The sequence below is a fragment of the Ambystoma mexicanum genome, chromosome 4p (genome assembly GCF_040938575.1).
Source record: "Ambystoma mexicanum isolate Mex_15411 chromosome 4p, UKY_AmexF1_1, whole genome shotgun sequence".
Lineage (NCBI taxonomy): Eukaryota > Metazoa > Chordata > Amphibia > Caudata > Ambystomatidae > Ambystoma > Ambystoma mexicanum.
Window position 1 is genome coordinate 431,645,736 of NC_090927.1, and position 23,348 is coordinate 431,669,083.

Below are 23,348 nucleotides of genomic sequence, written 5' to 3' on the forward strand. Positions count from 1 at the left end.
CATGGTGCTAACTCGCCATGATGCTAATTACACCACCGTAATTAACGGTGGCGTAATTAGCGCCTTCCCCACTCCCATTATGCCCTATGGGGCAAAAATGGGAATGGGGAAGGTAAAATGGGAAATGGGGATTTACCACCCCACTCACCATGGAATGGGGCGGTAAATCCGCCATCCACCATGGTGTAAACATAGTTTACACCATGGTGGTAAAGTTGGCGTAATTACTGCCTGGGTCGCAATGACCCCCAGTGCATTTAAATGAATGGTTAGTGTGTTGTATATATGGGTTACATTTCTTATGTATTAGTACATATAATGTGTTTGTGTGCTTTTTTTGAATTTGTTAAATGTTCCTATGTTATGATATAACAATCAAACATACCCCCCCAGAGTTTTTTAGGTAGTGGTACTGTTCTTCGAACATGTCCGCGAACATTAAATGAGTTTGCGGACATCAAGTACAGTAGAAGAGATTCAGTCGGTTCCATATGATATGTATATAAAGTGAAAGTCATTATTGTCAAGTTGCACTACTAAAAACCTACGAAATTCAATTAAAAAACTTTGTTAAAGGGACGTTATGGTTAAGTTGCGCTACTAAAAACCTATGAAATTCAGTGAAAAAACTTTGTTAAAGGGACGTTATGGTTAAGTTGCGCTACTAAAAACCTTTGAAATTCAGTGAAAAAACTTTGTTAAAGGGACGTTATGGTTCAAAGTAAAACCGAAAAACCCTTGAAATTCGCCAGTTATGGTAAGCTAACCAACCATAACTCGCGCCACCACCGTGCACTGCTAAGACTAACACCCAGGACATCAAAGATGACATCACAAATGTCATTGATGACATCACTGATGACATCACATGTGTATGTACTTTTCATGAAATATGTGTACAAGGGATTCTTATTATGATGTTGCGAAAAAAGTGTTAAGGATCATTGCAATAAATAACATACCCTAATTAGTGCATTGAACGATGCATTGATATAAATAGCATTCTATTATGGGGTTCTATCTAGTATACTAAGCTACTCATGCAGAAGCATAGCATTGTGTGCAGCGTACAAGATGAAGGTATAATATTCGTAATGTTAATATGTTGAATAATTAAATGATAATTGTTTTCTTAATAGATTTTTGTGTACTGTGATATATGTAATAAGTAGCTAATAAAACCCATGTATTACATAATTGCTTTACTATAGACAAAACACAAAGAGACAAGAACACATACCAATGTGGGTATAAACAGGGAAAGTGAAGTTAGCAAAAAAGCACAAGTAGTAGCAGAAACAATTCATAACCTAACTGATTATTTTTATGCAAATAAATGATTGCTGTTTCAAAGCTGCTATTTACCCTATATATATGTATCACTTGATGTGATTGGACCCTAAGCAAAGTAGTGTGAGTACAATGTAAACAAATATGACCTTATACAGGGAAAGTACAGCCATAAAAAAAACAACAGAACTATCAGAAAGTGCTGATAAGACTATTGATTATCTTTATGCACAAAAATGATTGCTGTCTTTCAAGTCTGTGTCTTCCCCTATGTATATGTTTCATATGATGTGACTGGACTCTAAGGGAATTACTGTAAGAACCTACTTGAAGGATACGTCTACAAATAAAATAGAATTTTTAGTTTCTGACTGTTACTGAAGAAAACCATGTGGCCTAGATATGTCAGCAAAAGAAAAAAGAGTGAGCCAGACATGTGATGGGTGTTAGTCTTAGCAGTGCACGGTGGTGGCGCGAGTTATGGTTGCTTAGCTTACCATAACTGGCGAATTTCAAGGGTTTTTCGGTTTTACTTGGAACCATAACGTCCCTTTAACAAACTTTTTTCACTGAATATATATATATATATATATATATATATTACATGGCCATGGTAGTGGCCATGTAGTTATGGTTAAGTTGCTGTTTCCATAGGAAGAGCACTTTTTGGGCGGCTTATAACTTCGCTGTCCCTGAACGGATCCTCACCAAACTTTGCAAAAAAAGTATTTGGGTCACTCTGAATTTTTTTGCAAAGCTTGGTGAGGATTCGTCCAGGGGGGGCAAAGTTATAGGGGGGTCCCAAAACTTTTTTTTTCCCATAGACTGAAAGGGAAAAAAATTCTGCTCGAATCTACAGCCCAAACCGCTGGACGGATTTTCACCAAATTTAGACCAGGAGCAGCGGCTTGGTCCCGAAAGCGTGCTTTTGCAAATTTGGTGAAAATCCGTCCAGTAATTTCTTTTTAAATGACCAAAAAGTAGGTCACAAAAAAATTAGTGATATCTGTGTTCGGTCCGCGGACACACTTCCCTGTTCGCTCCGCGGACAGTGTCCTGATTGGCCAATTGGCTTGCGTGATGTTCGCGGACATGCAACGTGTTCACTGATTGGACAGCGTGGAGCGTGAAGCGCGTCAGATTTTCGGTAGCGCCCGCCATCTTGGATTCGCGGTCGTCCGCGGACAGCGCGGTGAAACTTTCTTCAAAATTTGTATTTAGTAGAGTGTGTTGGTGTGTAGGAGTGTTTGGGGAGGGTGGGAGTGTATGAGATAGGATGAAAGGTGTGTTTTTTATGTGTTAGACGTTCTTTTGTGTTCGATTTGTCTGCGGACATCACGGGTGTTCTGAAATGTTCTAAATAAACTGAATGGTGGGTGTTCTGAGGACTCAATATGTGTCAGTTTTGTTCGCAAGCAAACTGAAACTGTTCTTAGGACACTTGCAGTGTCCTGAAATGTTTGCAAATAAACAAAATGGGGGTGTCCTGAGGACGCTGTCCGTATTGTTCGTTGTCAAGTTGAATATGTTCTAAGAACACTCGCGGTGTCCTGAATTGTTCGCAAATACACAAAATGGGGGTGTTCTGAAAACGTTGTCGAACACTCGCTGTGTCCTGAAATGTTCGCAAATATGAATGGGGGTTGTGGCTGACAAATTGAATGTGTTCTAAGAACACTTGCGGTGTCCTGAAATGTTCGCAAATAAACAAAATGGGGGTGTCCTGAGGACGCTGTCCGTATTGTTCTCTGTCAAGTTGAATGTGTTCTAAGAACACTTGCGGTGTCCTGAAATGTTAGCAAATAAACAAGATGGTGGTGTTCTGAAGACGCTTCTAAGAACACTCGCGGTGTCTGGGGAATGTTCGTAGGGGGTGTCCTGAAGACGCTGTCTGTATTGTTCTCTGTCAAGTTGAATGTGTTCTAAAAAACACTCGCGGTGTCCTGAAATGTTCGCAAATAAACAAAATAGGGGTGTTCTGAAGACGTTTCTAAGAACACTCCCGGTGTCCTGGAATGTTCGTAGGGGGTGTCCTGAAGGCGTAGTCCGTATTGTTCGCTGGCAAGTTAAATGTGTTCTTAGAACACTCATGGTGTCATGAAATGTTCGCAAATAAACAAAATGGGGGTGTCCTGAGGACGCTGTCCGTATTGTTCTCTGTCAAGTTGAATGTGTTCTTAGAACACTCATGGTGTCCTGAAATGTTCGCAAATAAACGAAATGGGGGTGTTCTGAGGACACTGTCCGTATTGTTCGTTGTCAAGTTGAATGTGTTCTAAGAACACTCGCGGTGTCCTGTAATGTTCGCAAATAAACAAGATGGTGGTGTTCTGAAGACGCTTTTAAGAACACTCGCGGTGTCCGGGGAATGTTCGTAGGGGGTGTCCTGAGGACGCTGTCCGTATTGTTCTCTGTCAAGTTGAATGTGCTCTAAGAACACTTGCGGTGTCCTGAAATGTTCGCAAATAAACAAAATGGGGGTGTTCTGAAGACGTTTCTAAGAACACTCCCGGTGTCCTGGAATGTTCGTAGGGGGTGTCCTGAAGGCGTAGTCCGTATTGTTCGCTGGCAAGTTGAATGTGTTCTAAGAACACTCGCAGTGTCCTGAAATGTTCGCAAATAAACAAAATGGGGGTGTCCTGAGGACGCTGTCCGTATTGTTCTCTGTCAAGTTGAATGTGTTCTTAGAACACTCATGGTGTCCTGAAATGTTCGCAAATAAACAAAATGGGGGTGTTCTGAGGACACTGTCTGTATTGTTCGTTGTCAAGTTGAATGTGTTCTAAGAACACTCGCGGTGTCCTGAAATGTTCACAAATAAACAAGATGGTGGTGTTCTGAAGACGCTTCTAAGAACACTCGCGTTGTCCGGGGAATGTTCGTAGGGGGTGTCCTGAGGACGCTGTCCGTATTGTTCTCTATCAAGTTGAATGTGTTCTAAGAACACTCGCGTTGTCCTGAAATGTTTGCAAATAAACAAAATGGGGGTGTTCTGAAGACGTTTCTAAGAACACTTGCGGTGTCCTGGAATGTTCATAGGGGGCGTCCTGAAGGCGTAGTCTGTATTGTTCGCTGGCAAGTTGAATGTGTTCTAAGAACACTCGCAGTGTCCTGAAATGTTTTCAAATAAACAAAATGGGGGTGTCCTGAGGACACTGTCCGTATTGTTCGTTGTCAAGTTGAAAGTGTTCTAAGAACTATCGTGTTGTTCTGAAATGTTCGTAGGGGGTGTCCTGAAAACGCTGTCTGTATTGTTCGCTGGCAAGTTGAAAGTGTTCTAAGAACACTCATAATGTCCGCGGACATTAAAAGTTTCCATAGACCATAGTTGAAATGTTTGAGTCTTGGGTGCATGGCCATTTGGCCATGCACCCAAGACTGTATGCCCTGGCAACAACCACCGCAGCATATCACATTCATATTTGCTTATAACTTTGGGTGAAAAACAAATGTATAAGGAACAAAGGTATTAGATACTATGGATGTGATATGCTGCTATGGTTCTCCTTATTATTGTATACTTACTGTTTGGTCTAGTAATGGGAGTCCATGTTTTTCTTCTTCATTTCTGTGATAAAAGAAAATAGCATGTTAGTATTAGTATTTTGTAATGACTTATTACATTGTATAAGCAATATACTTTTATTTTTTTTCGACCCTCATATTTAGTAGAGTACAAATCAGAGTACTGTGCAATTTGCTCAGTTTCTGTATTTATTGCTAAAATCATTGGGTCTGTGAGAGAAAAAAAAATCCATGTTGGATTTAAAAAAAACCCTTTTTCTGTTATGCTACAGTTTATTTGTTTGTTTCTTTTCAGTGTTCACTTGTTGTTTCTGGCTAATGCTTTATACTTTTCTTTGTTGTATTTTTTTTGGAGCAGTAACAGATTCTTCATTTGTTTTGACATTATAAAATTTTGGAGCCGTTAGATACCAATTGGCGTATTCTTAACTGTCTATTTTTTGGCCTAATTTAGTGGTATTCATTTATCTGATTAGTTGTTGTAGAATCTTTGAGCTGTTAGATAGCTTTTGGAGTATTCTAACAGTTTATATTATTTTAACACAAATTTATAATTGTGGGACAGTTAGATACCAATTGGCGTATTCTAACTGTGTATTGTTTGGTCTAATTTAGTGGTATTCCTTTATCTGATTAGTTGTTGTAGAATCTTTGAGCTGTTAGATAGCTTTTGGAGTATTCTAACAGTTTATATTTTTTAACACAAATTTACTTAAAGGTATAAATACAGTTTATTTATCAAATTTTGGTTTTAAGAACATCAAATAAGCGTTTGTAAGATTTGCTGGTAATCTCTGCTTTAGAGTAATGGTACTATCATTACATTCAAACCATCCACATTTCTTTTTTATATATGCCGTGTAGTGCCCTGAATTGGTTGTGGCTCCTGCGTGGTAGATTATACCTATTGTTGTGAAGGTTTTCTTACCAAGTGATATGTGACTATGTGTGAATCCAGTCAGCTTGCAGTTGTTTTTGGTACCATCTGCATTGTAATGTAGAAGCATTAGTATTATGTATTTACTATGTGTTTGTATTACTAACATGGAGCGATTATCTGAATTGCAGGTAGAGCATAATCTACCATGGTTTGCATTTTGTACAAGTTGCTGAAATGGAATGGATTCACAATTTGGTATTGATATACATATGAAGCGTTCATTGGGAATTTCTTCTTGTGTCACATGGTTGCACAGAGTGCATGTATGTTTCCACATGTATGAAATCTGGAAGATTTCCATTATAGGTATGTTTTTGTTTTCCAGTACTTGTAGTAAGTACATTAAAAATTCTTGTGGATCTTCCTGTGAGTTTATAGTGAATTTCACCATTCCAGCACAGTTGTCCAATTGTTGCCTTATTCCATGAACACTATATGTGTTGTCAGGATTGTTTTTTGCGTTTCTATGAAGTACTAACATTTGCATACACAATGGGTCTGTACTGTGTAAGTAAATGTTGTCAACAATTGGTGGTAATTGAAATAGAATATTCATTGCTACATTTGCATAGCAACTTACACCAACTATATTTGAGAATTTAAATGGTCCAGGTAGTTCTGTATCTAACTGCTTTTTTTGGAGTTTGTCTTCCTTCTTTAAAGAAGTACCTGGTTTACTTTCTCTAATTGATTCTTTTTTGTTTGTGTTACTTGATGAAGTATTAGTTTCTTTTACTCTCTTTGGAGGATTTGCAGTGACGTCCTGTTGCATTTCTGTTTGATTTAGTTTTCTTTTACAACGTTTTAGTTTTTGTGGAACAGAATATGTGTTTAGATGGGGAGTGTATAGTGAGTGAAGTCTATTATATTCTAAAATGCAAGGAATATCAGCGTTTACTTTACTTGCATCAAAGTTGATTAGAAATAGACTGTCAAGTGTACGTAAGCGTGATAGTGCTACGTCGCTCATGCCTTCTTTAAAGACTGTGTTACAAATCAAATATCTATCATTGCTTTGTCTATGGTAAGACCTTGTGATTTATGAATCGTGACTGCATATGCAAGAGTTAGAGAAAATTGTTCTCTGCGTACATACATATCTTTGAAGAGAAGGAATCTAGCTGTTGAGCGTCCTATCCGTTTTACTTCTGAAAGTTTGTCAAAGAGTATATTGACAAACTGAATTTTGTTGTCATGTGGGTATGTTTGAAAGCCAACAACTGTACCCAGTGCTCCATTAACTAGTCCTTGGTCCACGTCAAGGTTACGTTTAAGCATTACTCTGCAATTTAAGGATAATTTTAATATCTTTTCTAAGCCTGCTGTGTTTGAGATTGATTTTTCTAAACTATTTAGTCTTGTTGTGGCTTGGTCACACATGGGTAGTGTCATACCATGTACATCTAGTTTGTCTGTGGCGCTAATTTCCATGATTGGTTGCATTTCTTTACTTAGCTCTAGGGTGTGGTCTTTTATAGGGGTGCATGTGCGCGGTCTGCGGACATGCGCGCTGTCCGCGGACAGATCGAACACAAAAAAAAGTTTGAAAAGTTTCAAAAGGTATGTAGAAACTCAGAATTACTATGTTGGACTTGTGCCATGGTGAGTTTATGTTGAAAAATATTATGGATTTATTGAAAATTTACTTTTAATTTGTTCGGGGACCCGAACAGTGTCCGCATTCAGAACACGCGATCAGCGTGGGCGCGGTCATATGATCCGTTCGCGAACAAGTCTGCGAAGGAAGCGCATGTTCGCAGGACACCAAATGCACGGAGATTGGCTAGCACATGCGCGTTGATGTTCTACGGACACTGTTCGGGTCCTGACCTAATTAAAATTGCGTCACACGTGAAACGAACATTTCAGGACACTGCGTGTGTTCTTAGAACAGTTTAAATTTGCTAGCGAACAGTAAGGACAGATATAGTGTTCTTCAGGACACGTTCAATTTCGTTCATGTACGAACATTTCAGGACGCCAATTTTGTTCTTAGAACATTTTCAACTTGCTAGCGAACAGTACGGACAGGTATAGTGTTCTTTAAGACACCTCCATTTTCGTTTAATTACGAACAATTCAGGACACCGCGTGTGTTCTTAGAACAGTTTGAACTTGCTAGCGAACACTACGGACAGATATAGTGTTCTTTAGGACACTTTAATTTTTTTTTTACGAACATGTCAGGACACCGCGTGTGTTCTTAGAATAGTTTCATCTTGGTAGCGAACAGTACGAACAGGTATAGTGTTCTTCAGGACACCTCCATTTTCGTTTATTTCCGAACATTTCAGAACACCTGCACTGTCCGCAGACACCTACATTGTTTAAAAAAAAAAAAACTATTTACAACACAATATAAAAATTAAACTTTATTTAACATATATTAATAATTTATGACAGAGAAGGTGAGGCAGAAACAGAAACAAAAACAGGAGAATTAGGGGTTTCATCATGATTGTTATTAGGTGAAGAAGGGATGGAAGTCTCATCAAAACGTTTTGGGTTATGTAGAGGGTTTGGGGATAATTGACTGGGATATGGTGAGGAGGGACAAGTACATGTGGGGTAATGGTACGAGGTTTTTGGTTTAAAATGATCTTCCACAAAAGTGTTCAAATTATTAAAATTAGTCAACAATAAATCCATTTTTTCTTCTATACTGTGAAAAGTGTTATCCATAACAGGTTTTTCTGAAGTATTTTCTATTTTGGTATGCTCTGTACAAAAAAAATATATATATGTTAAATGTATACAAAATAATAATAATTAAATGGTTTATATTATAAAGTGTTTACCATTAGTTTCACTATCTTGTGACATTTCTTCATGTGGGAAATGTTCCTCTAGCCATTCCAGAGTACTAGACATTTCTGTGAGAGAAAAAAAAAAGATAATATATTTTTTTATCTAATCCAGAAAGTTTATAAATATATGAATAAAATTAAGTACACTTACTATTTCAGGTAAGATATGTCCTATGTACTCAGTGGGTCTGCTCTTGTTCTCAGTTCTGTTGTGTTTGTGAGGTAATTATGTTGGAAGCCAATTTATTTTCTTGTGGTATATTCCATTTTAGAACATAGTGCATTTAAATGAATGGTTAGTGTGTTGTATATATGGGTTACATTTCTTATGTATTAGTACATATAATGTGTTTGTGTGCTTTTTCTTGAATTTGTTAAATGTTCCTATGTTATGATATAACAATCAAAAAACTTCCAGGAAACAAAGTGACTCCACTTTGTTAGGAAAGGCGCTTCACAGTTAGCCCCAGTTAGGTTGCTAATATTTAGTTTGCTGTAAATTAAGTATCAAGTTTTCGATATGAAAGTAATGAAATTCAAAGAATTGATTGATTCTTGGCAGGAATTGTTTAATTCACATTACTGTAATTTTTGCCGTTTAAATTTGTCTTTGTAAATCACACAATGAGTTTGCATCTCAAATTGCCCATAAAACTCTGGTGCCAATGCATTTCAGATAAAACCTTCATCAGGGCGGTAATATAGCAAAAAACAAATTATATAGAATGACTTATATTTCATCATTGTTAACAGTGTATGCATACACATAAAAGCCATTATTTAGAGGTAATTACAAAAGCACATACCAATCCGCAAGTCACGTCCATTTGAAGAGATAATGAACACAAATAAATAAAACGGCATCCCAATTAGTTAACTGAAGTAAATGTGCATTTTCTCTCTATCTTTAAACTATATGTGCATGTCCTACCTTGGTCATGCCGAACGCTTGGATCGTGGTGTTGTACGGTAGTACAACAAGATCTACAAGAAAGATAAACAATAATACTGAGTCATCCTCAAGAACTTCAGTAAGTGAAGCTTGTGAAGCCTAATTGTTGCTGCTGTACTTACCAAGCATCTGCTGTTCACAAGCCGTGACCCCAGAGTGAGCCGCTTGCAACGCGCTCACGTTAGTTTACCTTTCGTTTTAAAGGTTACCATGGAGACGGTGCGAGGAGTCGTGGTCCAACTGGAGCACGTACGCCTCGCGCCCCACCCTTGGGCGCGAGCCAGGGGGTGGGAATGTCTCCATGGTGACCGTCGCATTGGGATTCAATGCGCGTGATTGTAATCTCGTGTCTTCGAAGCGTTAAAGGCGCTGTTACTTGTACAGGAAGGGTAACAAAAATGTGTATTCTTTGCATGGATCGCAATGATGTATTCAAGACTATGGGTCCGCATTGAACCAGCGACTAAATATAGGAAGTAGAGCGTATGGAGGAATTAGTTGATACAGTGTAATCCATCACATGGACATATATTCTGATAATTGTGCATTGATCGCTATATTGTCATTTAAGAAATTAGTTCAGAGCATTCTACTATTATGAACAAATCAACCCAGGTATAGTCCAATCATACAAAATTACGGCAAAAATGTAAAGTGCAGTTATATAGCGGAGCCTTAAAAACGGATGGCCAGGACCAGAAGCTCCACGTTTATATGGAAAAAATGTCAATATATCTGTAAATAAAATATAAAGTTAATTCAGTTCTACAAACATGATTTTACAAGAAACACATATAGTTTATTTCTTCATTGAGCCCTCTTGGAGTGAGAGAACTCAGACGGTCTATCCAAAAGGTTTCTCTTTGGTCCATTTTCCTTTGGAAGTTCTCGTGGGTGTCTCTTTTAGAAACCACTTCTAGAATTACAAAGCGGGTCTGAGCCAGGTTGTGTTTCCGCTCATCCCAATGTCTTGACAGAGCTGAGTTCGAGTTGGGATTCCTTATGCATGATCTATGTTCATTCCATCTAATTTTTGCTACTCGCAATGTCTGACCCACATAGTACAGTCCACACGGACACTTAATGGCATAAATCACGTTAATAGTGTCGCATGTAGCAAAATCCTTCAATCTAATTGTCTCTCCTGTATGAGGATGTTTTACTGTTTCTCCTTTCATCACATAGCCACAATTGCTACAATTCAAACAAGGAAATGTACCAATTCTTTCTGTGAGTTTCTTCTTAAGTGCTTTTTTGGTTTGAACTAGTCTATCTTTTAGGTTTTGACTCCGCTGGTAGGCGAATGTGGGTACTTCCTTAAACAAGTGTTCTACTCTTTGATCACATAATAATGTGTTCCAATGTTTTTTGATAATGCACTTAATGCGGCTGCTTTGATGTGAGTATTTGGACACAAAGACCAGTGGGGGAGCCGACTCTTGCTTAGTCTTTATCTTCAATAAGTCTTCTCTGCTTTGTGTGGCTACTTGTGATTGAGCTGTGTTTATTTCTTCTTCCGAATATCCCCTGTCCAGGAACTTCTCCCCCATCTCTTGGATGGCTATCTTGTAGTCTTCTGGGTCACTTACCAATCTTTTTACCCTGAGCATCTGGCTATATGGAAGGTTTTTTATAAGACTCGGTTAATGGAAGCTGAGGCGTTGTAATAGATTGTTCCGATCTGTGGGTTTTCGAAAGATGGTGGTCTGATAGCCTATGTGGGTAATCTTAATGTCTACGTCCAGAAAATGGATGTTAGTTAGGGAGTGTTCCTGAGCAAATTGGATGCGGGCATCTATGCTTTTGAGATATGTAAAGAAGTTGAGCAGTTTTTCTTCCGTGTCTTTCCATACTCCAAATATATCATCAATATACCTAATCCAAAGGGCCAATTTGGGGTACCAGTGTTCATTCTGTAGTATGCTTTCAAATTCAAATTTGTACATGAATGAGTTAGCATAGGAAGGGGCCATAGTGACTCCCATGGCTCTCCCAGCCACTTGGAGATAGTAGTCGTCCTTATATCGGAAATACGAGTTATTGCTAATAAACTCCAAAAGTACCATTATGAATTCTTTCTGAGCTGGAATCTCTTCAGCATTGAGTAGCATCCATTCCACCGCCTCACCCCCTAGATCGTGGGGATCGATGTGTAGAGCAGATGTTATTGCAATTGAATGGAGTTCTGTTCAAGAGTTGTAAAAAATGGGTTGAGTCCTTGATGAATGTGTTAGTTTTTTGGACGAGTGGTTGTAAAAAGTATTCCACATATTTGCCCAGGGGTTCTAGTATACTGTTTATCCCTGCTACAATAGGTCTCCCATGGGTTTTGATGAGATCTTTATGCACCTTTGAAAGCGTATAAAAGTGTGGTATTTTCGGGTGTGAATTAATCAAAAATTTCTTTGTGTGGTGATTAATCCACTCCAATTCCTCCGCTTTATCTAGTAAAGTCTTCAAGTTCTCTTTTATCTCAGGAGTTGGATCATGTGTCAATCTGGCATATGCATTGACATCACTCAGTTGTCTCTCACATTCTTCTTCATAGTCTTTAGTGTTAAGCAGTACTAGGCCATCAATGACATTTGTGATGTCATTTTTGATGTCCTGGGTGTTAGTCTTAGCAGTGCACGGTGGTGGCACGAGTTATGGTTGCTTAGCTTACCATAACTGGCGAATTTCAAGGGTTTTCCGGTTTTACTTGGAACCATAACGTCCCTTTAACAAAGTTTTTTCACTGAATTTCATAGGTTTTATTAGCGCAACTTAACCATAACGTCCCTTTAACAACGTTTTTTCACTGAATATATATATATATATATGTATTACATGGCCACGGTAGTGGCCATGTAGTTATGGTTAAGTTGGTGTTTCCATAGGAAGAGCACTTTTTGGACGGCTTATAACTTCGCTCTACCTGGACGAATCCTCACCAAACTTTGCAAAAAAAAGTATTTGGGTCACTCAGAATTTTTTTTGCAAAGTTTGGTGAGGATTCGTCCAGGGGGGGCAAAGTTATAGGGGGGTCCCAAAACTTTTTTTTCCCATAGATATAATGGGAAAAAACTTTGCTCACACCTACAGCCCAAACCGCTGGACGGATTTATACCAAATTGCGGCAGGAGCGGCAGCTTGGAAAGCGTGCTTTGCTTTATTTGCTGTAAATCCGTCCAGTAGTTTTTGAAAAAATGACAAAAATGTAAGTGAAAAAAATTAGTGATATCTGTGTTCGCTTCGCGGACACACTTCCCTGTTCTCTCCGCGGACAGGACGGTGATTGGGCAAGCAGCTTGCATGATGTCCGCGGACATCTGACGTGCTCCCTCATTGGATGCGGTGAAAGCGTGTAGTGCGTCTGGCTTCAGAGACGCCCGCCATCTTTGTTCCTCGCCGCCTGCACAGTAAGTCTTGTGTCTGTCTCCTGTTCCTCCCACCCCCGCTCATGCCTCATGTGTCCTTCTTGTAACCCCCACCCCCACTCATGCTCCGTGTCTCCCCTGTTCCTCCAGCCCCTCGCTCACGCCATCGGCACACGGTGGCCAGCGGAGGGCCGAGGAGCAGGATCTGCCGCCTGCACACGAACGCTGTGTGCTCCCTCTCTCTCCCCCCCGCTCATGCCCTGTGTGTCTCTCTCCCTCCCCCCCACCCCCGCTCATGCCCCGTGTGTCTCTCTCCCTCCCTCCACCCCCCGCTCATGCCCCGTGTGTCTCTCTCCCCTTCCCCCACCCCCCGCTCATGCCCCGTGGGTCTCTCTCCCCCCACCCCCGCTCATGCCCCGTGTGTCTCTCTACCCTTCCCTCCACCCCCGCTCATGCCCCGTGTGTCTCTCTCCCTCCCCCCAGCCCTGCCCGCTCATGCCCTGTGTGTCTCTCCCCCTCCCGCCCACCCCCGCTCATGCCCCGTGTGTCTCTCCCCCTCCCGCCCACCCCCGCTCATGCCCCGTGTGTCTCTCTCCCTCCCCCCCACCCCCGCTCATGCCCCGTGTGTCTCTCTCCCTCCCTCCACCCCCCGCTCATGCCCCGTGTGTCTCTCTCCCCTTCCCCCACCCCCCGCTCATGCCCCGTGGGTCTCTCTCCCGCCCACCCCCGCTCATGCCCCGTGTGTCTCTCCCCCTCCCGCCCACCCCCGCTCATGCCCCGTGTGTCTCTCTCCCTCCCCCCCACCCCCGCTCATGCCCCGTGTGTCTCTCTCCCTCCCTCCACCCCCCGCTCATGCCCCGTGTGTCTCTCTCCCCTTCCCCCACCCCCCGCTCATGCCCCGTGGGTCTCTCTCCCCCCACCCCCGCTCATGCCCGTGTGTTTCTCTCCCTCCCCCCACCCCTGCTCATGCCCCGTGTGTCTCTCTACCCTTCCCTCCACCCCGCTCATGCCCCGTGTGTCTCTCTCCCCTTCCCCCCAACCCCCGCTCATGTCCCGTGTGTCTCTCTCCCTCCCCCCCAGCCCTGCCCGCTCATGCCCTGTGTGTCTCTCCCCCTCCCGCCCACCCCCGCTCATGCCCCATGTGTCTCTCCCCCTCCCGCCCACCCCCGCTCATGCCCCGTGTGTCTCTCCTCCCCAACCCCGCTCATGCCCCGTGTGTCTCTTTCCCTCCCCTCCACCCCCGCTCATGCCCTGAGTGTCTCTCTCCCTCCCGACCACCCCCCGCTCATGCCCCGTCTGTCTCTCTCCCTCCCCCACCACCCGCTCATGCCCCGTGTGTCTCTCTCCCTCCCTCCCACCCCCGCTCATGCCCCGTGTCTCTCTCCCTCCCCTCCACACTCACTCAAGCCCCATGTGTCTCTCTCCCCTTCCCACCAACCCCTGCTCATGCCCCGTGTGTCTCTCTCCCTCCCCCCCATACCCGCTCACGCCACGTGTGTCTCTCCCCCTCCCGCCCACACCTAGCTCATGCCCTGTGTGTCTCTCCCCCTCCCTCCACCCCCGCTCATGCCCCGTGTGTCTCTCCCCCTCCCCCCACCCCTGCTCATGCCCCGTGTGTCTCTCTCCCTCCCCTCCACCCCCACTCATGCCCCGTGTCTCTCTCCCCTTCCCCCACCCCCCGCTCATGCCGCGTGTGTCTCTCGAATCTCCCCCCCACCCCTGCTCATGCCCCATGTGTCTATCCCCCTCCTGCCCACCCCCCGCTCATGCCCCGTGTGTCTCTCCCCCTCCCGCACACCCCCCGCTCATGCCCCGTGTGTCTCTCTCCCACCCACCCCCCGCTCATGCCCCGTGTGTCTCTCTCCCTCCCGCCCACCCCCGCTCATGCCCCATGTGTCTCTCTTACTCCCCCCACCACGGTCATGCCCTGTGTGTCTCTCCCCCTTCCACCCACCCCCCGCTCATGCCCCGTGTGTCTCTCCCCCTCCCACCCACCCCCGCTCATGCCCCGTGTGTCTCTCTCCCTCCCCCCCACCCCCGCTCATGCCCCGTGTGTCTCTCACTCTCCCCTCCACCCCCGCTCATGCCCCGTGTGTCTCTCTGCCTCCCGCCCACCCCCTGCTCATGCCCCGTGTGTCTCTCTCCCTCCCCCCACCACCGCTCATGCCCCGTGTGTCTCTCACCCTCCCCCCACCCCCACTCATGCCCCGTGTCTCTCTCCCTCCCCTCCACCCCCGCTCATGCCCCGTGTGTCTCTCTCCCCTTCCCACCAACCCCCGCTCATGCCCCGTGTGTCTCTCTCCCTCCCCCTCACCCCCGCTCATGCCCTGTGTGTCTCTCCCCCCGCTCATGCCCTTTGTGTCTCTCCCCCTCCCCCCCACCCCTCGCTCATGCCCTGTGTGTCTCTCCCCCTCCCCCCACCCCCGCTCATGCCACGTGTGTCTCTCCCCCTCCCCCCACCCCCGCTCATGCCCCGTGTGTCTCTCTCCCTCCCCTCCACCCCCACTAATGCTCGTGTCTCTCTCCCCTTCCCCCCACCCCCCCGCTCATGCCTTGTGTGTCTCTCTCCCCCCCCCACTCCCGCTCATGCCCTGTGTGTCTCTCCCCCTCCCACCCACCCCACTCTTGCCCCGTGTGTCTCTCCCCCTCCCGCCCACCCCCGCTCTTGCCGCGTGTGTCTCTCCCCCTCCCACCCACCCCTGCTCTTGCCCCGTGTGTCTTTCCCCCTCCCACCCCTGCTCATGCCCCGTGTGTCCCTCCCCCTCCAGCCCACCCCCTGCTCATGCCCTGTGTCTCTTTCCCCTTCCCCCACCCTCTGCTCATGCCCCGTGTGTCTCTCTCCCTCCCCCCACCCCCGCTCATGCCCCGTGTGTCTCTCTCCCTCCCCCCACCCCGCTCATGCCCCGTGTGTCTCACTCCCTCCCCTCCACCCCCACTCATGCCCCGTGTCTCTCTTCCCTTCCCCCCACCCCCTGCTCATGCCTCGTGTGTCTCTCGAATCTCCCCCCCACCTCTGGCTCACGCCCCGTGTGTCTCTCCCCCTCCCGCACACCCCCCGCTCATGCCCGGTGTGTCTCTCCCCCTCCCGCCCACCCCCCGCTCATGCCCCGTGTGTCTCTCTCCCACCCACCCCCGCTCATGCCCGGTGTGTCTCTCTCCCTCCGGCCCACCCCCGCTCATGCCCCATGTGTCTCTCTTACTCCCCCCCACCCCGCTCATGCCCTGTGTGTCTCTCCCCCTTCCACCCACCCCCCGCTCATGCCCCGTGTGTCTCTCCCCCTCCCGCCCACCCCCGCTCATGCCCCGTGTGTCTCTCTCCCTCCTCCCTACCCCCGCTCATGCCCCGTGTGTCTCCCTCCCCTCCACCCCCGCTCATGCCCGTGTGTCTCTCTGCCTCCCCGCCCACCCCCCGCATATGCCCCGTGTGTCTCTCTCCCTCCCCCCACCCCCGCTCATGCCCCGTGTGTCTTTCTCCCTCCCCCCACTCCCACTCATGCCCCGTGTCTCTCTCCCTCCCCTCCACCTCCGCTCATGCCCCGTGTGTCTCTCTCCCTCCTCCCTACCCCCGCTCATGCCCCGTGTGTCTCCCTCCCCTCCACCCCCGCTCATGCCCGTGTGTCTCTCTGCCTCCCCGCCCACCCCCCGCATATGCCCCGTGTGTCTCTCTCCCTCCCCCCACCCCCGCTCATGCCCCGTGTGTCTTTCTCCCTCCCCCCACTCCCACTCATGCCCCGTGTCTCTCTCCCTCCCCTCCACCTCCGCTCATGCCCCATGTTGCTCTCTCCCCTTCCCACCAACCCCCGCTCATGCCCCGTGTGTCTCTCTCCCTCCCCCTCACCCCCGCTCATGCCCTGTGTGTCTCTCCCCCCGCTCATGCCCCGTGTGTATCTCCCCCTCCCGCCCACCCCTCGCTCATGCCCTGTGTGTCTCTCCCACTCCCTCCACCCCCGCTCATGCCCCGTGTGTCTCTCTCCCTCCCCCTCACCCCCGCTCATGCCCTGTGTGTCTCTCCCCCCGCTCATGCCCCGTGTGTATCTCCCCCTCCCGCCCACCCCTCGCTCATGCCCTGTGTGTCTCTCCCACTCCCCCCACCCCCGCTCATGCCCCGTGTGTCTCTCTCCCTCCCTCCACCCCCCGCTCATGCCCCGTGTGTCTCTCTCCCCTTCCCCCACCCCTCGCTCATGCCCTGTGTGTCTCTCCCACTCCCCCCACCCCCGCTCATGCCCCGTGTGTTTCTCTACCTCCCCCCCACCCCTGCTCATGCCCCGTGTGTCTCTCTACCCTTCCCTCCACCCCGCTCATGCCCCGTGTGTCTCTCTCCCCTTCCCCCCAACCCCCGCTCATGCCCCGTGTGTCTCTCTCCCTCCCCCCCAGCCCTGCCCGCTCATGCCCTGTGTGTCTCTCCCCCTCCCGCCCACCCCCGCTCATGCCCCATGTGTCTCTCCCCCTCCCGCCCACCCCCGCTCATGCCCCGTGTGTCTCTCCTCCCCAACCCCGCTCATGCCCCGTGTGTCTCTTTCCCTCCCCTCCACCCCCGCTCATGCCCCGAGTGTCTCTCTCCCTCCCGACCACCCCCCGCTCATGCCCCGTCTGTCTCTCTCCCTCCCCCCACCACCCGCTCATGCCCCGTGTGTCTCTCTCCCTCCCTCCCACCCCCGCTCATGCCCCGTGTCTCTCTCCCTCCCCTCCACACTCACTCAAGCCCCATGTGTCTCTCTCCCCTTCCCACCAACCCCTGCTCATGCCCCGTGTGTCTCTCCCCCTCCCTCCACCCCCGCTCATGCCCCGTGTGTCTCTCCCCCTCCCCCCACCCCTGCTCATGCCCCGTGTGTCTCTCTCCCTCCCCTCCACCCCCACTCATGCCCCGTGTCTCTCTCCCCTTCCCCCCACCCCCCGCTCATGCCGCGTGTGTCTCTCGAATCTCCCCCCCACCCCTGCTCATGCCCCATGTGTCTATCCCCCTCCTGCCCACCCCCCGCTCATGCCCCGTGTGTCTCTCCCCCTCCCGCACACCCCCCGCTCATGCCCCGTGTGTCTCTCCCCCTCCCACCCACCCCCCGCTCATGCCCCGTGTGTCTCTCTCCCACCCACCCCCCGCTCATGCCCCGTGTGTCTCTCTCCCTCCTGCCCACCCCCGCTCATGCCCCATGTGTCTCTCTTACTCCCCCCACCACGGTCATGCCCTGTGTGTCTCTCCCCCTTCCACCCACCCCCCGCTCATGCCCCGTGTGTCTCTCCCCCTCCCGCCCACCCCCGCTCATGCCCCGTGTGTCTCTCTCCCTCCCCCCCACCCCCGCTCATGCCCCGTGTGTCTCTCACTCTCCCCTCCACCCCCGCTCATGCCCGTGTGTCTCTCTGCCTCCCGCCCACCCCCCGCTCATGCCCCGTGTGTCTCTCTCCCTCCCCCCACCTCCGCTCATGCCCCGTGTGTCTCTCACCCTCCCCCCACCCCCACTCATGCCCCGTGTCTCTCTCCCTCCCCTCCACCCCCGCTCATGCCCCGTGTGTCTCTTTCCACTTCCCACCAACCCCCGCTCATGCCCCGTGTGTCTCTCTCCCTCCCCCTCACCCCCGCTCATGCCCTGTGTGTCTCTCCCCCGCTCATGCCCTTTGTGTCTCTCCCCCTCCCCCCCACCCCTCGCTCATGCCCTGTGTGTCTCTCCCCCTCCCACCACCCCCGCTCATGCCACGTGTGTCTCTCCCCCTCCCCCCACCCCCGCTCATGCCCCGTGTGTCTCTCTCCCTCCCCTCCACCCCCACTAATGCTCGTGTCTCTCTCCCCTTCCCCCCACCCCCCCGCTCATGCCTTGTGTGTCTCTCTCCCTCCCCCCACTCCCGCTCATGCCCTGTGTGTCTCTCCCCCTCCCACCCACCCCACTCTTGCCCCGTGTGTCTCTCCCCCTCCCGCCCACCCCCGCTCTTGCCGCGTGTGTCTCTCCCCCTCTCACCCACCCCTGCTCTTGCCCCGTGTGTCTTTCCCCCTCCCACCCCTGCTCATGCCCCGTGTGTCCCTCCCCCTCCAGCCCACCCCTGCTCATGCCCTGTGTCTCTTTCCCCTTCCCCCACCCTCTGCTCATGCCCCGTGTGTCTCTCTCCCTCCCCCCACCCCCGCTCATGCCCCGTGTGTCTCTCTCCCTCCCCCCACCCCGCTCATGCCCCGTGTGTCTCACTCCCTCCCCTCCACCCCCACTCATGCCCCGTGTCTCTCTTCTGAAGCCTTCCCCCCACCCCCTGCTCATGCCTCGTGTGTCTCTCGAATCTCCCCCCCCACCCCTGGCTCATGCCCCGTGTGTCTCTCCCCCTCCCACACACCCCCCCGCTCATGCCCGGTGTGTCTCTCCCCCTCCCGCCCACCCCCCGCTCATGCCCCGTGTGTCTCTCTCCCACCCACCCCCGCTCATGCCCGGTGTGTCTCTCTCCCTCCGGCCCACCCCCGCTCATGCCCCATGTGTCTCTCTTACTCCCCCCACCCCGCTCATGCCCTGTGTGTCTCTCCCCCTTCCACCCACCCCCCCGCTCATGCCCCGTGTGTCTCTCCCCCTCCCGCCCACCCCCGCTCATGCCCCGTGTGTCTCTCTCCCTCCTCCCTACCCCCGCTCATGCCCCGTGTGTCTCTCTCCCTCCCCTCCACCCCCGCTCATGCCCGTGTGTCTCTCTGCCTCCCCGCCCACCCCCCGCTCATGCCCCGTGTGTCTCTCTCCCTCCCCCCACCCCCGCTCATGCCCCGTGTGTCTTTCTCCCTCCCCCCACTCCCACTCATGCCCCGTGTCTCTCTCCCTCCCCTCCACCTCCGCTCATGCCCTGTGTGTCTCTCCCCCTTCCACCCACCCCCCGCTCATGCCCCGTGTGTCTCTCCCCCTCCCGCCCACCCCCGCTCATGCCCCGTGTGTCTCTCTCCCTCCCCCCCACCCCCGCTCATGCCCCGTGTGTCTCTCACTCTCCCCTCCACCCCCGCTCATGCCCAGTGTGTCTCTCTGCCTCCCGCCCACCCCCCGCTCATGCCCTGTGTGTCTCTCTCCCTCCCCCCACCTCCGCTCATGCCCCGTGTGTCTCTCACCCTCCCCCCACACCCACTCATGCCCCGTGTCTCTCTCCCTCCCCTCCACCCCCGCTCATGCCCCGTGTGTCTCTCTCCCCTTCCCACCAACCCCCGCTCATGCCCCGCGTGTCTCTCTCCCTCCCCCTCACCCCGCTCATGCCCTGTGTGTCTCTCCCCCCGCTCATGCCCTTTGTGTCTCTCCCCCTCCCCCCACCCCTCGCTCATGCCCTGTGTGTCTCTCCCCCTCCCACCACCCCCGCTCATGCCACGTGTGTCTCTCCCCCTCCCCCCACCCCCGCTCATGCCCCGTGTGTCTCTCTCCCTCCCCTCCACCCCCACTAATGCTCGTGTCTCTCTCCCCTTCCCCCCCACCCCCCCGCTCATGCCTTGTGTGTCTCTCTCCCTCCCCCCACTCCCGCTCATGCCCTGTGTGTCTCTCCCCCTCCCACCCACCCCATTCTTGCCCCGTGTGTCTCTCCCCCCTCCCGCCCACCCCCGCTCTTGCCGCGTGTGTCTCTCCCCCTCTCACCCACCCCTGCTCTTGCCCCGTGTGTCTTTCCCCCTCCCACCCCTGCTCATGCCCCGTGTGTCCCTCCCCCTCCAGCACACCCCCTGCTCATGCCCTGTGTCTCTTTCCCCTTCCCCCACCCTCTGCTCATGCCCCGTGTGTCTCTCTCCTCCCCCCACCCCCGCTCATGCCCCGTGTGTCTCTCTCCCTCCCCCCACCCCGCTCATGCCCCGTGTGTCTCACTCCCTCCCCTCCACCCCCACTCATGCCCCGTGTCTCTCTTCCCTTCCCCCCACCCCCTGCTCATGCCTCGTGTGTCTCTCGAATCTCCCCCCCACCCCTGGCTCATGCCCCGTGTGTCTCTCCCCCTCCCGCACACCCCCCGCTCATGCCCGGTGTGTCTCTCCCCCTCCCGCCCACCCCCCGCTCATGCCCCGTGTGTCTCTCTCCCACCCACCCCCGCTCATGCCCGGTGTGTCTCTCTCCCTCCGGCCCACCCCCGCTCATGCCCCATGTGTCTCTCTTACTCCCCCCCACCCCGCTCATGCCCTGTGTGTCTCTCCCCCTTCCACCCACCCCCCGCTCATGCCCCGTGTGTCTCTCCCCCTCCCGCCCACCCCCGCTCATGCCCCGTGTGTCTCTCTCCCTCCTCCCTACCCCCGCTCATGCCCCGTGTGTCTCTCTCCCTCCCCTCCACCCCCGCTCATGCCCGTGTGTCTCTCTGCCTCCCCGCCCACCCCCCGCTCATGCCCCGTGTGTCTCTCTCCCTCCCCCCACCCCCGCTCAAGCCCCGTGTGTCTTTCTCCCTCCCCCCACTCCCACTCATGCCCCGTGTCTCTCTCCCTCCCCTCCACCTCCGCTCATGCCCCATGTTGCTCTCTCCCCTTCCCACCAACCCCCGCTCATGCCCCGTGTGTCTCTCTCCCTCCCCCTCACCCCCGCTCATGCCCTGTGTGTCTCTCCCCCGCTCATGCCCCGTGTGTCTCTCTCCCTCTCCCCCACACCCGCTCATGCCCCGTGTGTCTCTCTGCCTCCCGCCCACCCCCCCGCTCATGCCCCGTGTGTCTCTCTCCCTCCCCCCACCCCCGCTCATGCCCTGTGTGTCTCTCTCCCTCCCCTCCACCCCCGCTCACGCCCCGTGTGTCTCTCTCCCCTTCCCACCAACCCCCGCTCATGCCCTGTGTGTCTCTCCCCCCGCTCATGCCCCGTGTGTCTCTCCCCCTCCCGCCCACCCCTCGCTCATGCCCTGTGTGTCTCTCCCCCTCCCCCCACCCCCGCTCATGCCACGTGTGTCTCTCCCCCTCCCCCCACCCCCGCTCATGCCCCGTGTGTCTCTCTCCCTCCCCTCCACCCCCGCTCATGCCCGTGTGTCTCTCTGCCTCCCCGCCCACCCCCCGCTCATGCCCCGTGTGTCTCTCTCCCTCCCCCCACCCCCGCTCATGCCCCGTGTGTCTTTCTCCCTCCCCCCACTCCCACTCATGCCCCGTGTCTCTCTCCCTCCCCTCCACCTCCGCTCATGCCCCATGTTGCTCTCTCCCCTTCCCACCAACCCCCGCTCATGCCCCGTGTGTCTCTCTCCCTCCCCCTCACCCCCGCTCATGCCCTGTGTGTCTCTCCCCCCGCTCATGCCCCGTGTGTATCTCCCCCTCCCGCCCACCCCTCGCTCATGCCCTGTGTGTCTCTCCCACTCCCTCCACCCCCGCTCATGCCCCGTGTGTCTCTCTCCCTCCCCTCCACCCCCACTAATGCTTGTGTCTCTCTCCCCTTCCCCCCACTCCCGCTCTTGCCCCGTGTGTCTCTCCCCCTCCCACCCACCCCACTCTTGCCCTGTGTGTCTCTCCCCCTCCCGCCCACCCCCGCTCTTGCCGCGTGTGTCTCTCCCCCTCCCGCCCACCCCTGCTCTTGCCCCGTGTGTCTTTCCCCCTCCCACACCCGCTCATGCCCCATGTGTCTCTCCCCCTCCAGCCCACCCCCTGCTCATGCCCTGTGTCTCTTTCCCCTTCCGCCACCCTCTGCTCATGCCCCGTGTGTCTCTCTCCCTCCCTCCACCCCCGCTCATGCCCCGTGTGTCTCTCTCCCTCCCCCCACCCCCACTCATGCCCCGTGTGTCTTTCCCCCTCCCCTCCACCCCCTCTCATGCCCCGTGTGTCTTTCTCCCTCCCCCCCACCACCGCTCATGCCCCGTGTGTCTCTCTCCCTCCCCCCTACCCCTGCCCCATGTGTGTCTCTCCCCCCACACCCCTGCTCATGCCCCGTCTCTCCCTCCCCTCCACCCCCGCTCATGCCCCGTGTGTCTCTCTCCCTCCCGACCACCCCCCGCTCATGCCCCGTCTGTCTCTCTCCCTCCCCCCACCCCCCGCTAATGCTCCGTGTGTCTCTCTCCCTCCCTCCCACCCCCGCTCATGCCCACTGTCTCTCTCCCTCCCCTCCACCCCGCTCATGCCCCGTGTGTCTCTCTACCCTTCCCACCACCCCCCGCTCATGCCCCGTGTGTCTCTCCTCCCTCCCCCCCACACCCGCTCACGCCACGTGTGTCTCTCCCCCTCCCGCCCATCCCTAGCTCATGCCCAGTGTGTCTCTCCCCCTCCCTCCAACCCCCCTCATGCCCCGTGTGTCTCTCCCCCTCCCCCCACCCCCGCTCATGCCCCGTGTGTCTCTCTCCCTCCCCTCCACCCCCACTCATGCCCCGTGTCTCTCTCCCCTTCCCCCCACCCCCCGCTCATGCCTCGTGTGTCTCTCGAATCTCCACCCCACCCCCGCTCATGCCCCATGTGTCTATCCCCCTCCTGCCCACCCCCCGCTCATTCCCCGTGTGTCTCTCCCCCTCCCGCACACACCCCGCTCATGCCCTGTGTGTCTCTCCCCCTCCCGCCCAACCCCCGCTCATGCCCCTTGTGTCTCTCTCCCACCCACCCCCCGCTCATGCCC